General features: G+C 43.0%; 1 protein-coding gene across 3 annotated transcripts in view; it reads left to right on the forward strand.

The window, feature by feature from the left end:
• The first annotated feature begins 7,570 nt into the window (after window positions 1-7,570).
• WDR47 (WD repeat domain 47) overlaps window positions 7,571-12,235 on the forward strand; it is a 57,513-nt gene continuing 52,848 nt past the window's right edge. The window contains exon 1 of one of the 3 annotated variants that reach the window (XM_075833397.1): window positions 7,571-7,823. The gene's annotated coding sequence lies outside the window, so the exon portion shown is untranslated. The remainder of the gene's footprint in view (window positions 7,824-12,235) is intronic. The other 2 variants (XM_075833396.1, XM_075833398.1) reach the window with 2 other exon arrangements.

Below are 12,235 nucleotides of genomic sequence, written 5' to 3' on the forward strand. Positions count from 1 at the left end.
ACATTATTAAGCAGGCCACAGGTTTCAAGCAATATGGGAAAGAAAAAGGATCTCTCTGCTGCCGAAAAGCGTGAAATAGTGCAATACCTTGGACAAGGTATGAAAACATTGGATATTTCAAGAAAACATAAGTGTGATTATCGTACTGTGAAAAGATTTGTGGCTGATTCAGAGCACAGATGGGTTCGTTCAGATAAAGGCATAATGAGGAAGGTTTCTGCCAGACAAATTAATAGGATTAGGAGAGCAGCTGCTAAAATGCCATTGCAAAGCAGCAAACAGGTATTTGAAGCCGCTGGTGCCTCTAGAGTCCTGCGAACCTCAAGGTGTAGGATCCTCCAGAGGTTTACAAGTGTGCATAAAGCTATTATTCGGCCACCCCTAAACAATGCTCACAAGCAGAAACGGTTGCAGTGGGCTCAGAAATACATGTAGACTAATTTTCGAACCGTGTTGTTTACTGATGAGTGCCGTGCAACCCTGGATGGTCCAGATAGATGGAGTAGTGGATGGTTGATGAATGGCCACCATGCCCCAACAAGGCTGCGACGTCAGCAAGGAGGTGGCGGAGTCATGTTTTGGGCTGGAATCATGGGGAGAGAGCTGGTAGGCCCCTTTAGGGTCCCTGACGGTGTGAAAATGATCTCTGCAAAGTACGTAGAGTTTATGACTGACCACTTTCTTCCGTGGTACAAAAAGAAGAACCGTGCCTTCCGTAGCAAAATGATCTTCATGCATGACAATGCACCAACTCATGCTGCAAAGAATACCTCTGTGTCATTGGCTGCTATGGGCATAAAAGGAGAGAAACTCATGGTGTGGCCCCCATGTTCCCCTGACCTCAACCCTATTGAGAACCTTTGAAGCATCCTCAAGCAAAATATCTATGAGGGTGGGAGGCAGTTCACATCAAAACAGAAGCTCTGGGAGCCTATTCTGACATCCTGCAAAGATATTCAAGCAGAAACTGTCCAAATATTCACAAATTCAATGGATGCAAGAATTGTGAAGGTGATATCAAAGAAGGGGTCCTATGTTAACATGTAACTTGGCCTGTTAAGTTTTTTTTGATTGAAAGAGCTTTTGATTTCTGTAAATATGACCTCCTGATGCTGCAAATTCAACAAATTACCATTTTAGTTCTCTCTCTTTACAACCTTTAAAATGTTTTGATCTCTGTTGTGCATAATAATGTGAAACAGTGCATTTTGAGTTTTTTACTTCTAAAAAAAAATCTGTTATCATTAGGAGATTTGTTCAATAAAATTTGCATTATACTCCAACGGTTGATGGCTTGAAGATTATACTGACTGTCATTTGCATTGACTATTTAGGAAAATCAGCGAAAAATAACATTTGCATAATAATTTGGAACGCGGTGTACACTTCAATACAGAAGTATTGCAGTGTATTATAGTAGTAAACAATCGCCTGCTCAAGTCCCATAGTCATCAAAAAGTCATATGTACCCAAAAATGGTACCAATGAAAACTTCAACTTGTCCTTTAAAGAGGCTCTGTCACCACATTATAAGTGCCCTATCTCCTACATAGTCTGATCAGCGCTGTAATGTAGATAACAGCAGTGGGTTTTATTTTGAAAAACAATCATTTTTGAGCAAGTTATGAACAATTTTAGATTTATTCTAATTAGTTTCGTAAAGACCAACTGGGCGTGTTTTTACTTTTAACCAAGTGGGCGTTGTACAGAGGAGTGTATGAGGCTGACCAATCAGCGTCATACACTTCTCATTGTTCCAGCCCAGCTCCTTTCACTGCACAATCACGCTGTGCTGTGGATCATGCTGGGCTGGAACAATGAGAAGTGTATGACACTGATTGGTCACTGATTGGTCAGCCTCATACACTTTTTTACAACACCCACTTGGTCAAAGGTAAAAACACACCCAGTTGGTCTTTAAGAAACTAATTAGCATAAATCTAAAATTGCTCATAACGTGCTCAAAAATGATCGTTTTTCAAAATAAAAACCGCTGCTGTTCTCTACATTACAGCGCCGATCAGATTATGTAGGAGATAGGGCACTTATAATCTGGTGACAGAGCCTCTTTAAAGGGAATGTGTTGCTAGAATTTTTTTTTATTTTTTTATTTTTTTAGTTAAACAGTTAGTGTATAAGTGATTAAACACTGTTCTAATTTTTTTAATTTTTTCACGAGTCAGGAAATATTATAAATTAGATTCTAATTTATAACATTTCCCAGTGCTGGTCACTAGATGGAGCAATTCCCAAAATTGCAGCATTGGCATGTGGTAAAGCAACCACATTGCTTTATGCTGCAAAATTTGAGAAAACTCACTCGCTCTAGTGAGCTCTCAGAATCCCCCCTCCCTTATCCTGGCTAGTGGCAGGAGAAAGGAGGGGATTGTTCGGTCAAACCTCCTACACTGTGTGTCGACATTTTTTGAGCTAACACACAGTGTAGTAGGTTTAGATACAGTAGTAATCACACAGTAAAACACGTACATACACAGAAATAACTTACCTGCTCCTGCCACCGCCGCTCCCTCCGGTCCGTCCGCTCCCTCCGCTCCAAGTGCACAAGTCCGGAAGCCGCGACCGGAAGTAGTAATCTTACTGTCCGGCTGCGGCTTCCGGTCCACAAGAAAATGGCGCCGGACGTCGCTCGGCCGAAGACCTTCAATTTGGACTGTATGGGATCGTCGCATGCGCCGTTCCCACACAGACGGCGTACAGCATAGTGGGTGGAACGGGCCCCGTTCGCATTCACTATGGGGCTGTATGTGCCGTATTCCATGTCTGTATGTGTCGTTAATCAACACATACAGAGATGGGAAAAAAAATGGCAGCCCCCATAGACAAGAAAAAGTTAAAAAAAAAAAAAAGTAAAACACAGACACACAAATAAATAAAACATTTTTTAATAAAACACTAAAAGCAAATTGATCGAAAAAATTTTTTTTCCGTGACACTGGTCCTTTAAGACACAAGCCGTCACAAAGCTATGTCGACAGAAAAATATTTTTTTTTATGGATCTTGGAATGTGGTGACAAGGTTTTTTTTTATTAAACAAAAGTAGTAAAACAAAACAAAATTACTAAATTTGGTATTGTCATAATCGTATCAACCCAGAAAATAAAGTTGTTATTTTTTACTGCAAGGTGAAAGTCATAAAAACATATCCCAAAAAACAACTGCTGTTTTTTTTCCATTCCCCCTCTAAAACAATTAAAGAAGTTTTCCAGTCCCAAGAAACTGATGGTCTATCCTTAGGAAAGGCTATCATTACCTGATCGGTGGGGGCCCGACTCCCGTCACCCCTGCAAATCAGTTTTTCTAAAGGGGCTGTGGCACTCGTATGAGTGCTGCTTCCCTACATTTCAAGCTGCTCGTACTGTGAATCGCTGACACACTTGAAACAGCAGTTCACAGTATTAGGCATCATGCACACGGCCATGCCCGTAATCACGACCCGGGGTTGCGGGCACGGCCACCGACGGACGCATTTTCGGACCGTGCTCCCCTACAAAGTATTGGAGCACGGCCCGTAAAATACAAAAATTAGGACATGTTCCATAATTCACGGGCACAGTTCTACGGCACGGACACCCTACCGTAGTGATACGGAAAGATGTCTGCGGCCAATAGAACTGAACGGGTCCGTAATTGCGGTTGTGTGCATGGGGCCTTACAGCCTTCTACCATTCAAGTAAATACTGTAAGGCTGGGTTCACACGGCCTATTTTCAGGCGTAAACGAGGCGTATTATGCCTCGATTTACGCCTGAAAATACGGCTCCAATACGTCGGCAAACATCTGCCCATTCATTTGAATGGGTTTGCCGACGTACTGTGCCGACGACCTGTCATTTACGCGTCGTCGTTTGACAGCTGTCAAATGACGACGCGTAAATTGACTGCCTCGTCAAAGAAGTGCAGGACACTTCTTTGCAACGTAATTTGAGCCGTTCTTCATTGCATTCATGCGAGGAGGAGCTTTTACGTCTGAAACTACGCAGCTGTTTTCTCCTGGAAATAGTCTGTAATTTCAGACGTAAAAGACAGTTCTCGTGTGCACATACCCTCATACTGTGATCCCCGTTTCGCCTGGTAAAGGTGACCGCTGGTTGCCGATTCCAGCCGGGGATTAAGTGAAGAGGGGGCAGTGCATGCGTGCGGCTGTTTTATTTTGTTCTATGGGAGTTGCGGAAACAGCTGAGCTCTGCTTGCTCGCCTGTTTCTGTTACTCCCATAGAATAGAATGGAGAGGGCGGCGGGCATGCACAGCCTCCTCTCCACTTAGTCCCATTCCGTAATCGATAACCATCGGTCACCTCACCAGGTGAAACAGGGGACGAGTGACAACCGTTCTTGATATAGATGGGGGTCCCAAAGCTGAGACCCGCGTTTATCAGACATTTATGGTATATCCTGTGGAATTGTCTACATTGGGAATAACCCTTTAAGGGCTTAAAGTATCTACATTTTTATAAAATATAACAGATATAATCTAAAGTAGAATTCAATGTGACCATTTTTTTTATGTGTTGTTATGTAGTACTAATTTTGGTATATATTGAGTTGCTAATAGTATTGATTCATTTGTAGGTAAATATTTCTAGAAGTGAAAGGGGCCCTCTAATGCTGATTGCAGCTGCTTGTTTCGCTAGTTTAAAAAAATGGCAGGGGACACAGGCGGGAAGGCATGGCAACCGGACTCTGCAGGAAAAATCATCCCTGGTGGCAAGCCTGTATTTGCCACTAGGCACTGGTGGTGCAGTGCCTAGGGCGTCCAGCAGCGGGGGCGGCTGCAGGATCGTTAATTTTTTTTAATAATAAAGTCACTTACAAGGCCCCCCTGTTCCACCCCCCCTGGTGGCTACACCAGCGCTCCTCAGACTGAGCGTAAGACACGCCCTTTGATCATGGTTTGGACAGAACTGCTCACGTGAGCATATGTAGCCAATTCAAGAACAGTGGGAGTGTCTCAGACTCAGGGCTGGTCTATTGGTTACACACATGGAGTAGACAGGAGTAGAGGCAGCAAGAGGAGAGAAGGAAGCTCCGCCCACAGCCTGCCCCTGCAAAAAGCCAGTGAGACTGTGCGAGGGAGGAGGTAAGAGCCTAATGGAGAATCTGTCTGCGGTTTGTGCCTCATATGTACCTGTGTGTGTCTATACGTGTCTGAATGTTTCTCTGTGTGTATGTCTCTCTGAGTGTATATGTCTCTGTGTGTTTATTTGTCTGTGTGTATATATGTTTCTGTGTTTGTATGTGTATATGTTACAATATGTTTGTATATGTGTCTATGCATGTATTTGTGCGCCTAAGTGCCTATATATGTCTCTGTGTATGTGTATATGTTTATGTGTGTGTGCATCTCCTACATTATCTGTACTCAGATTTATCACTGTGTTTTTACATAGGACTGCAAGGAAAAATCGAATACATTATCTGTACTCAGAGTTATCACTGTTATCTGTGGTGTTACATAGGACTGCAGGTAACATCTACTACATTATCTGTACACATATTTATCACTGTGTTATCTGTGGTGTTACATAGGACTGCAGGCAACATCTACTACATTATCTTAACTCAGAGTTATCACTGCGTTATCTGTGGTGTTTCACATGACTGCAGGTAACATCTTCTACATTAGCTACACTCAGATTTATCACTGTGTGTTTGCGGTGCTACATCGGACTGCAGGTAACATCTACTACATTATATGTACTGTGTATATATGTGCCTGTGTGGGTATATATGGGTCTTTAAGTGAATATATGCGTAAACTAACCAATGACATCTTAGAGCTGTCACTGCTTAGTTAACTGTCATGGACCAAGGAAGGTAATTATAATAATTGTTTTTCTTTTTTTGCTTATTAGTGTTACTAATTTTTTTGTTTTTTCACAGGTTCGGTTGTTGGACTACTTTGGATTCGAGGTGTTTTTATTTTCAATAAAATGGTTAATGAGGATTGTGTGGGGGGGTTTTAGTTCAATAAAATATTTTTTCTGTGTTGGCAATTTCTTTTTAACATTATTACTACTGCCTTAGTAATGGCCACTCTCTGGTTGACAGCGTCCATTACTAAGCCGGGGCTTAGTATTAGCCAGTGAAAAGGCTAGCAGTAACCCCCAATTATTACCCCAGTACCCACCTCCACCAGGGGTGTCGGGAAGAGCTGGGTACAACCAAGTACCCATCTAAAGCGACGGTCGTGTAGTGCGTGGCCGCAGGCTGGGAAAAAACAAAAACTGTGGCCTTTCCCACCCTGCTAATGCTAGCCTGCTGCTATGTTGTATCTGGCTGGTAATGAAAAATGGGTGGGACCCCATGTCGTTTTTTAAAAAGCATAAATCATTTTTAAACGTGGCTTCCCTATTTTTATTTAACCAGCCAGATACAACATAGCAGAAGCAGGCTAGCATTACCAGGGGGGGGGGGGCTTGTACCAAGGAGTTTTTGGGATTTCCCAGCCTAATAATACCAGCCTGCGGGCGCCCCAGTGCCTGACCATCATTTCAGATGGTCGGGTACTGGATTGTACCTGGCTCTACCAGATACCCCTATTGGCGGTGGGTATGGGTAATAATGGTAATAATAAGCACAGCATTAGTAATGGCCGCTGTCTATCAGAGAGTGGCCATTACTAAGGCCCCATGCACACGACCGTACAATTTGTCCGTTATTACGGACCGATTCATTTCTATGGCCGATGGGCACCTTCTGGTATATCTACAGGAAGGTGTCCGTGCCGTAGAAACCTTACGCAAAACATAGGACATGTGCTATTTTTTTATTTTACAGACTGTGCTGCTATACTTTATAATGGAAGCATGGCCCGCAAATGTGGACGACAGTCCAATGCCGGCCGTGCCCGTAATCACAGACCGTGATTACGGGCACGGTCGTCTGCATGTGACCTAAGACAGTAGTAACAATGTTAAAAAGAAAAAATATTGTATGAAATAAAACCCCCATACAACCCTCGAATCCGAAGAAGTCCAACATCCGAACCTGTAAAAAAAATACAAACCCACAAAAAACCATTAGTAACACATAAAAAAGCTAAATAATTATTATACTTACCTTTCCTGGGTTCAGCGCTGGAGCCGCAATGTCAGCGAGCTGCGCTGTTTCTGTAACTTCAGGAGTTATGGGGGGTGTCAGCACTAAAAGTGCCTATGGCAGCACCAACTCTCCTGGGGGTACCCTTTAACAAAATCGGAGCTATGTGACAAAATGTAGTAGTCATAAGGAGGGTAAAAAAAAATTGGGACTTTCTGTCAATAATCTTATCGAAGAACTCTGCAGTCACCTTCTTCCCAGAATAATATGGCTGATAACAGGAAACACTACAATGCATTTAAACAGCACCGTTCTACAACTATAGATCTAGGCCTACTATTCCTTTACAAACTGCAGATTGTCAGTACACGCAGGGAAATACACCCGACAGCATGTTAACCAAGGTCTACTGCGCTCAGCATCCCTCACTTCTGCGGTCACATGACCAGTTCCCCGTCCCTCACATCTCCATCATGTGTACCACACCCTCTCAGGCAAATTTGCAGGCAGCTCTGCCCGGGGTCCTCACACAGTGGATTGTGATTGGTTACCGGCGGATCCGCTTGACAACCGCAACCAGAGAGAAAAGAGACGCAGAGACAGGGTGGTGCGGCCCGTGCACCGGGGGTTTATACTGGAAGGAGCGCTGTCTGCACCGACGCCGATCATTTACTGACACGAGTGACTAGCTGGGTTCACGGAGACAACAAAGCCGGCCGGGATTCTGGGACACCGGACCGGGAGACTGGAAAACCAGGTACCAGGTGAAGGAGGCTGCATCCATGACGTCTCAGTGAAACACCGAGTAACCCATCATTACAGGGTTTCCATTGGAGATCCAGGATTGTGTCCTTCTGGCTGAACATATTGTAGGAGGCTCAGGATCTGTTTGTCAGGAATTGAATCTACTCTCAGATCTTCCTGGTGTTTATCCAACTTAAAGGGGAGATCCAATCGGAGTGATCCTCTGAGATGTCATAGATAGATGTGGGGAGATCATAGATAGACGTATGTGGGGAGATCATAGATAAACATGTGGGGAGAGATCATAGATAGACATATGTGGGGAGATCATAGATAAACATGTGGGGAGAGATCATAGATAGACATATGTGGGGAGATCATAGATAGACATATGTGGGGAGAGATCATAGATAGACATATGTGGGGAGAGATCATAGATAGACATATGTGGGGAGATCATAGATAGACATATGTGGGGAGATCATAGATAGACATATGTGGGGAGATCATAGATAGACATATGTGGGGAGAGATCATAGATAGACATATGTGGGGAGAGATCATAGATAGACATATGTGGGGAGAGATCATAGATAGACATATGTGGGGAGAGATCATAGATAGACATATGTGGGGAGAGATCATAGATAGACATATGTGGGGAGAGATCATAGATAGACATATGTGGGGAGAGATCATAGATAGACATATGTGGGGAGAGATCATAGATAGACATATGTGGGGAGAGATCATAGATAGACATATGTGGGGAGATCATAGACGTATGCGGGGAGAGATCATAGATAGACATATGTGGGGAGAGATCATAGATAGACATATGCGGGGAGATCATAGACGTATGCGGGGAGATCATAGACGTATGCGGGGAGATCATAGACATATGTGGGGAGATCATAGATAGACGTATGCGGGGAGATCATAGACGTATGCGGGGAGATCATAGACGTATGTGGGGAGATCATAGACGTATGTGGGAAGATCATAGACGTATGTGGGGAGATCATAGACGTATGTGGGAAGATCACATTCGTGAAGTCTGTCATCTTGAACCTCCACTGATTTCCAGAATGAAAAGGCTTTATACAGTGATTAAAGTGTAACTCCGGGCAAAAGTTGAATTGTAATTGTTGGCTGGAGTTTCACTTTAATTTACTATGGCACTGCCCATAAATTTCTGTTACTTAAGGGGTGCTCTGCTGTTTCCATAACTCTCATTCACTTCTGTGGGAGTTACAGCCACCGACCACCTCTCCATTTGTCCTCCACCTGGATATGGCCGCCTCACTATGTCGGACGGGTTTGGGCGATCGATGCGAGTCCCAAAGGTGGGACCCGCATCTATTGAATATTTCTGGCTTATCCTGTGGATGTCATAAATGTCTAAGATAGGAATAACCTTCTAAAAACTGACACAACATTCTAAGCAAAGGACCATTCAGGACAATGAAGATGTGCTTAATGGCTGTTCCATAAATCTGACATTAAATGATCATTTGACTGATTTTATGGCTGCGAGCGATATCGTTTTTTTTGTTTGTTCTTTAGACTAACCAGCAAATGTAGTGATATTGTTACAACTAGTACGTCTCTTTCCATGTAACGTTTCACGGTGGTCCGTTATTTAAAGTGATCCCCGGGAGTCGCATTATCTTTTTATAGTAGAGGATTGCATTATGAGCAATTTTCTACTAACTTATTGGAATCACACCTTTTACAAATGTGAATGGTACCAATAGAAAGCCTTCTAGGGCTGTTGGTAAACACACTCCCCAATATTGGCCCTGTCTGTACAAACTACAGGTACTGTCTCCATATTGAAAATAAAGCACCCGCAGAGGCTGTCTCAGTGTGTACAGATAAGCACTGTGACAGTCACAAAGCACAGACTGCTATAGAACTAATTTCTCCACAGCCATGCGGGATTATGGAACGCTATTTCATTTAAAAGGAGCAATTCCAATAATAACGTTGTTAGGAAATCGCTTATAATGCAACTCCTTAATATAAAATGTAAAGTGTCTCCAGAGCTTGTTATTGTTCGAGACTATCATATGCCAGCGGACATGACAAAGAGCTGGGCAGTACATTTCTACACAAGCGTGATACATGTTTCTCAGTTATGAATGTTTTTTGTTGTCGATTATAGTTAGAGCGTTTGTTTTTGGTCTGACGTGTCTGCCTGAGGCCCTATTTATCAGCTGGTACATTTGGCATGGTTCTGAATGCTACATAGAAAGCTTGTTGGTTCCCATAGATCTTTCTTGTCATACCATATTTTTATCGTTGCCCCTTCATCCAGCTTCACGTATATTAGGCTGCTCAGTTTCTCTGTTGCATTTAAGGGAGTGACCTATCTGCCAAATAGTGAGCTCATGTTGTTTATGTAATCGGTAGGATGAGGGGCCTGTCTGCTAGATAGTGATCACGCCTTCACGGTGGGAGTGATGGGGGAGCGGCAGCTGAGAGTTATCCCCCCACCCATCCCTTATGTCTTTTCTGGCTGGGAAAAGGATACAGACAGAATGTCATTTCCTTTGTTGCATGTGGTTGAGAAGATTTCAGTATTGCAAGTTTTAATTGTTCTGCACCCAGAATAGGATTGGGAGGGGGCCGCCCTATCCAGATGGGAGATCCAGTCTGTTCAATTATTTATGGCGCAATGTGCAAATTAGCCTCCCTGTGCCGGTGAATGGGCAGCAGCTTTGTGTGCCTCAGATCTATGCCCTGGGCATTAAAAGTAAAGTCTAGCTTCTCTAGTCTCCGGTGGCAGCGGTTATAACCGAATAATAGGTAGTGTCTAAGAATAGAACTACTATAGCAGAGTCATCAGTGGCCATAGATCAGTATAGCTGTATGTAACTATAGCAAACATCCATCTAATATTAGTAGGAGAGGATTTATTTTTTTATTCATTTAATTACTTATTTTAGAGAGTGATATGAAATACAGTCTGAGATACCATCCAGGAGATGGTCCATAATATCCCTGCACAAGATATATACTGTGCAAGTAGCCATAATAAAACATGTAAGGAGAGGGCAATAGAAGACAACTATGTTAGCTGATCTGGCCATATCTTAAAGGGTTTTCTGGGCTTAAAACTATATAAAATAATACGTCAGCTGCATATGGCATAAGCAGCAGTGGTCACGTGCCACTTCGGTCAGCTGATTGGTGGGGATGGCCTTCAATATAAAATGGCCGGAGAACCCTGTCAGGCACACATCCCTGTTGGAGAGATTGACTAAAAGGATATTCTGGATATAATTAAAGTACCTCTGTCATTAGATAGTGGCATCTAATTTTATCCCCAGCGGGCACTGCATAAATATTGCCACATACCCTATAAACCACAGTATGCAACACAAAACACAAATGGTTATGTATCTTGGGTAAAAAAATATATATACCATAGAACGACTACGTATACCATAAATATATATTTTATTTAGAGTAAATACACTGCATAAATGGTTAAAAACATTAAAAAAAAACATAAAAAAATCTCTGGGGGTAGCCACTCGGATAAGTGGTCAACAGTAAAGACTCCCACCTAAACAGAGAGGGGAAGAGGGGACTGTAAGCCCCACGTGTATCGCCACAATGTGGCTTCCTCAGGGGAATTGTGGCGATATGCGAGGGGCTTACAGTCCCCTCTTCCCCTCTCTGTTTATCACGTAACTATGCTGGTTTGATGCAACATTTTTTTCATATTAATGTTCTAATACTAGGAACGCATCTTGAGGGGATTAGGTGGGAGTGTGGGGATCTTTACTGTTGACCACTTATCCGAGTGGCTACCCCCAGAGATTTTGTCAAGCATGTTTATGCTATTATAAATGTTTTTAACCATTTATGTGGTGTATTTACTCTAAATAAAATATATATTTGTGGTATACGTAGTTATTCTATGGTATATATTTTTTTGCCCTACATACATACCCGTTTGTGTTTTGTGTGGCATAGATAGTGGCATCTATAAGATGCCAAGGCTAGTTAGAGTAGGGGGTTCAGAGGTGCCGTATGCTGCCTACTTAGTCCTATGAAGCATATGAGCAGAGTCCTGCCAGCTCTCGTCTGGTCAGAGGTGCGGAGCTGTTCTAGTGGCACCACTGTTTGGAGAAGAGTCACTGCCATGTCTTCTCTAGCAGGGAGATGGTGTCTCCTGTAGTAAATCACATATGTTTTCCTCTATATGGCAAGGCTTCCTTGGTTTCCAGACTCCATTGTACTGCTTGTTGACTGTGTCCTTGTTGCATGGATACGAGTACAAGCTGAATACCTGCACCATCACTACTTCCAATATGTCACATAGCAATATGTGTCCACGTTACCCTCACAATCTAATGGTTATCCTAGTTAGTGCTGTTTGTGCCCACTTTACCCCACGTTGGCCCGTGCACTGTTTCTA

This window comes from Rhinoderma darwinii, chromosome 7, assembly GCF_050947455.1.
Source record: "Rhinoderma darwinii isolate aRhiDar2 chromosome 7, aRhiDar2.hap1, whole genome shotgun sequence".
Lineage (NCBI taxonomy): Eukaryota > Metazoa > Chordata > Amphibia > Anura > Rhinodermatidae > Rhinoderma > Rhinoderma darwinii.